Source organism: Bos indicus, chromosome 15 (assembly GCF_029378745.1).
Source record: "Bos indicus isolate NIAB-ARS_2022 breed Sahiwal x Tharparkar chromosome 15, NIAB-ARS_B.indTharparkar_mat_pri_1.0, whole genome shotgun sequence".
NCBI classification, from domain to species: Eukaryota; Metazoa; Chordata; class Mammalia; order Artiodactyla; family Bovidae; genus Bos; species Bos indicus.
Genome location: NC_091774.1, coordinates 69340622 through 69346621, shown reverse-complemented (window position 1 = coordinate 69346621; position 6000 = coordinate 69340622).

Genomic DNA, 6000 nt, shown 5'->3' with positions numbered 1-6000 from the left:
ACAGAGAAAAAAATCTTTTGTTGAACAGTGTGCCAGGCTATGAGAAGACCTTAATTATGTAGAATGCCAGTTAAGAAAATGGGTAAGAAATTATTACCTACCATTTAAGTACCCAGTTTGATATTTTTTCCTCTCTAAATTTTCAAGAATATCAGTTCTAAATAAGGAAGATTTTCTCATGTCTTCATAAAAGTTAAATAATTTATTTTAAATGTAAGTATAATTTCTCTTAGAGTAATGTTTATAAGATTAGGGTATAATGAAATGGAAATTATTAAACCGACAAAAAGCTTGCAGGTTTTTTGTTCATTTGTTTGTTTTAAACAGTTTTAGACCTTCACATAGATCTTGTTGACAAACCCTTTTCATAGAATAATTTTGGCATCTTGCTTGAGCTGAGGACAGCATTTAGAATGTCTATATGTGTATAAATTTGGAAGGTACAAATTGACAAGATGCTTGATGACAGGTCAAGAAATAGTTGCAAATATTTCTGGTGTCAGCACAATTCAGATTCAAGTAAGAATTTGCCTGACACAAGACCATTTATATGTAAACTAGTAAATAAGATGGAAAGAGAGGAAAGAAATGAAATGAGTTTTGTCACCCACTGCTGAGTTTCAAAGTAATCAGCAAATGTCCTGTACAAAATAATCACTTGTCATAAAATAAATCCAGGACATTTTGCCTATCTCTCCAGGCTAAAAGAAGCACAATGATAATGCAATTAAAAATCATAAATTATCATCTAGAATATATTATGCAGAATGTACTTTCTACTGAGGTTCTATCCGGTAAGTATTTTATATGTAATTCCTATACCCACTCGGCGTTTAAGAGAGCCGTTTGCTCAAATTTCATTAAATTCCCCCAGCCTGGTCTTTGATACCAGTAGAACTATTCTTGCTTTCCTTTTTTGTTTCTTAATTAAATTAATTGAAATGGGACTTAAAATTCATAATGGGTCTTAAGGAAAGAAAAAGATGTATAAAGTTTCTTAGAAGACATTAAATGGTTCTATGCAAGCAGACCCAAGAAAAATTTCAGAGAAATAATGTATATACATTTACATGTACTAAAATTTTAGTAGACAAAATCACATTTATTCAATATAACTTTTTAAAATATGCTTTTATTTACCTACTGCTCCCCGAAACTTACAAATTATATATCAAATACCTTCTACATGTCAAGACACTATTTTCTGCTATGGCAATCCAGTAAGCAAAACAGTTGAGATGCTGATTGCTGGCTTAAATTATAGATGGGGAAAGAATGTTATAAAATATGGATAAACCTATTATATAATTTCAAAAAGTGATATTTAAGAGAAAAATGAAACAATGTGACAGAAACAGAGTGATTTTGACAAAATCCTTCTTGAGATTGAATGATCATAATCATCTAAGTCTTTTCAGAGAAGTGACACATAAAATGATAATTTAATGAACATGAAAAGCTATGTGTGTGAAAAGTTAAGATCAGAAATCTCAGGCATAAAAAAGCAAGAAAAAAAGACCTTAAAGAGGAACTAGCTTGTAATGCTCACAGGTAAATATTACCAGTGTACTTGGTAAGTTTCCAGCAAAACGGAAGATGAAACGAGATGTGGCATGGGAGGTAGATAGGAGCCAGATCTGGGAGTCAAACGCTGTTAAAAGGTATTTGGATTTTAATTGAATTGTAATGGTTGAGAGTGCAACCTTCTGTGATAAAATAAGTTCGTATCGGATTGACTCTCTTATAAATAGAACAACCCCAAACTCTGTACAAAATACTGAAAAACAAAATGCACAACGATCTGAAGGCACTCAATGTTGCAGACAGAGATGCATGCAAATCCTGAAAGGATGTCAAGACTTAAAAGAGGGAACAGCACCAGGTGGGCCTGATGTATGCTTAGTTGCTCAGTCGTGTCCTACTCTTTGCAACCCCGTGGAGTCTAGCCCACCAGGCTCCTCTGTCCATGGAGATTCTCCAGGCAAGAACACTGGAGTGGGTTGCCATGTGCCCTCCTCCAGAGGATCCTCCCAACCCAGGGATGGAACCTGCTTGTTCCGCATTGCAGGCAGATTCCTTACCAACTGAGCCACCAGGGAAGCCCTCTGGCCTGAGGGCAGAACATATTCAGCACATACAGAGTGGTTAAAACTCTAGTTGAAAATCTGCCATTTTTCTGGCCTTAGAAAATGAGAAGATAGAGACTGAGGGAGCTACAGCAACCAAAACTTTAAGACAGTACTTCAGATACTAGAGAACCAGGAAGCAGGGAAGATGACTCATCATGACTTTTGTGTATAAACTATGCCTAAATATCCGGCAGACCCCTCAATTACACATGCCCAGCTTATAGTCAATGTATCCCTTAAAATTAGAACATTTATCGGAGAGACAGACCTTGCAGTTTGAGTCTAACCAATGTAAAACTTGAAAGCAAAGAAACAAAAAGCAACATTCTTCAGAGGAGTAAAATAGAATCTAGACATTCAGAACAGAATATAGAAAGCATCTGGGATAAAATCCAAAATTATTCAATAAAAGAAGAATTAGGATAACACGACCCATTCTCAAAAGAAAATAAAAATCAATACAAACCAATGCTGATTTGAGTAAAACATTTAATTGAATAAAAAACAATACCAAGTATCTATTATAATTATATTCAATGAATGGATGGAAAATATGGTAATCATTAATGACCATATATGAAATCTTAACAGATAAATCTATTTTTAAAAGAGCCAAAAGTAAATTTTAGAACCGAAAATTACAATATCTGAAAATTTATATTCCTTAAACTTAACAATAGAATGGAGATGAGAAAAGAATTAGTAAATTTGAAAACAGATAAAGGGAAATTATCTATTCTGAAAAAGAAAAGACTAAGATTGAAAATAAAATATACAGAGCTTCAGGGAAATTTGAGATAACATCAAGTTTTAACATCGCCTTTAAGGAACAGAGGAAGGTACTGGGTGGAAAAAATATATATTTTAAGAAATAGCTATCAACATTTTACCATTTTTTGAAATATATAATTCTAAAGATTTAAAAACTTCAATTAACCTCAAGTAGATAAGAAACATTTCTAGGGACATCATGGTGAACAGCTGAAAACCCAAGACTAATAGAAAATGCTGCAAGCAGTGAAAGTAAAAATAACAAATTACATGGGTTAGGGGGAAATGCGGATATAACTAGAATCATTGCTGATTTCTCATTGCAAAATACGGGCTCTATAATATGGTAAATTAATATCTTTATAGTGCATAAATTAAAAAAATAATCAACACAGAATTCTAATTCTGTATCTACCAAAATATATTCTTTATGAATGAATGTAACCAAATACATCTTTAGATAAATGAAAGCTAAGAAAATTCATCACAACCACTCCTAACCAAAAGAAATGCTAAAGAAAATTCCTCAACTTGAAAAAAAATACAATGCCATTTGGGCAATCAGATCTTTAAGAAAGAATTAAGAGCTTTGGAAATAGACTGTTAAGAAAAGTAAAGGCATTGGGAGGGTTTTAAGCAGAAAAATAACACAATCTGATTCATATTAAAGAAAAAATCTGATGTCTGAAAAATGGATTTTTGGGATAAGAGCAGTGGCAGAAACTCTCCTTAGGAGTCAAGTCAGAAGTCTCAGAATATTTGCAGTGCCATAACTAATGGTGGTATTGATGTCAGTATCAACTTGGAATCTGAGTACAATAGTCCTTGAAAGGTTTCTTTTTTTCAAGTGCATGGTTACCTAACGAGTTGGTAATCTGTCCTTTTGTTGTAGGACTATAGGGATTATCATTTGTATACTTACTGAGGTGTAATAGGTGTCTTTTTCTAGGGCATCCACCTATTCTTAGTTCATGAGTTTCTGGGTCTAAAAATCACTTCCTTCCAGAAATTTGGCATGGAAACATGTTTTTTGTTTTGTTTTGGTTTTGGGGGTAACTGTTAACAGACTCTTGATTATCTGTTCTTGATTTCTTTTCATGGGCTAAGTAGTATCATTGTTTGCTCATCGCTTCTGCCCCAAGGGATATTATGTTCTATTAAACAGCATGTTTTCTATATGGCAGACTTGCCTGGTCGCCACCTTGCCATTTATTATAATAATTGCATACAGCTACTTACCACCAAGCACCGTCTTAGCACCAGGACCCTTGTTTTAGGATCTTTCCATTGCCATTGTTCTCTGCGAGTTTCCTAAGAGCCTCTAGCACTGCTAGCCCTGGTGCACATAAAATCGCCACTGATATGAATGATCGGGTGCCCCGAGCAACTGTATGTTCTTATGGCCTTAGCTTTCCTATAGAAAATAAGCATTTCATTTTCTTGTCTTACATAATATTCACTTTTCTGAGCCTTTTAATCATTCCTTCTTTCATTTGGTCCTCCAAAGTAACATGGACTATCTCTTTTTTCATGCCTTTAGAAGCCATCCTACTAGTAAGTCCCCACCATCACCTAGGTTGCTTGCCATAGTATGAATTCCTGTAACCCAGAAGAACTCACAAACCAATAAGCTCCTCCTTATACAGTTTTATTTCCAACTGACCTTATCAAGCACTGTCAATTCCACACATACTCCTCCAGCTCTGCCCAGGATATGCTAGCTAGATTTTGCACCTCTTTGGTTGTGGTATAGCAATTCGCTCTCTTAGTAGGTTCAGCATATCTTCAACTAGGTTATGTCTTGACTTAGCCTTCATCACAAGCCTTTTTTCCAGGAGGCATGCTGAGGAAAGAACCTGGGATGGACGGAACATGTTTTGTGTACATTATCTCTAAGCAAGGAGGAGTGTCAGCATTTTATAGGGATGAGCTGGCAATTTCTGCAGCTCAAGGACTCTAAGGTCCATCAATCCAGATATCTTCATCCTCTTTGTCAGATTCCTCTTCTTCTCTAATCCAGATTTTTGACCTCAGTACAGCACATTTCCTTTGTTTTAAGGTTTAATTTACCTTGGAACTTAACTGCTCTGACAAGTTTTCGGCTTGTCCTCAGTTTTCTGCATCTTTCTCCTCCAGGAGGTAAAACTTAAGTGTCTGCTATTAACAAGGTCTTTTGATTTTTCTGAGTGAGCCTTCAAATGAAAATTAAATTTTTTGTCTGTTTCCTTCATATAAAGCCTCAATTTAGCCTAGCAATGTCCTTATAGTTATTAACTCCCAAATATTTCCAAAATGCCTGATACACTGCACCAGACTACACATTCCCTTCAGATGGCATACCTTCTAAATTTCCAAGGTAAAAGGTTTAAGTGGGTTGCCATATGCTGGCAATACTTTATCATGTCTATGTTCCCCATTCTACCAATGCTTATGTCCTCATCTTTAGCCTTGAAAGAATAATCCAGTTCAATACCTATTTTTACAACTGTTTTCTTACACTATTTCATTGTTCCTTTCATTCTAGTAACTTGAGCCATTTCTCTTCACACTGGGTGAATCTGAGTCTAACATTTCCATACCTATTTGATTATTTCAAACAACTAGATTTTTTCTTTATTTTCTTTGCTGTTTTCCTATTTCATTAATTTATATTGTAACCTGTATATTTCCTTAATTCTGCTTGTTTTAAGTTTACTTGTTCTTTTTCAAGAAGGGAAAGAAATCCAGGATAGGGGACTAGACTGTGGTTCAGAACTTGCTCTCTTTTCTAAATCAAATGTTGGCTCTATCAGTGTTTGTTTTATACTAATATATCAGATGATAAATTACTTGGTGTTAATGAAAAAACATCTACTTCTGCTTTATTGACTACACCAAAGGCTTTGACTCTGTGGATCACAACAACTGTGGAAAATTCTTTTAGAGCTGGGAATACCAGACCACCTTACCTGCCTCCTGAGAAATCTGTATGCAACTCAAGGAGCAACAGATAGAACCAAACATGGAATAGAGGACTGGTTCCAAATGGGGAAAGGAGTACATCAAGGCTGCATATTGTCACCGTACTTATTTAACTTATATGCAGAGTACATCATGAGAA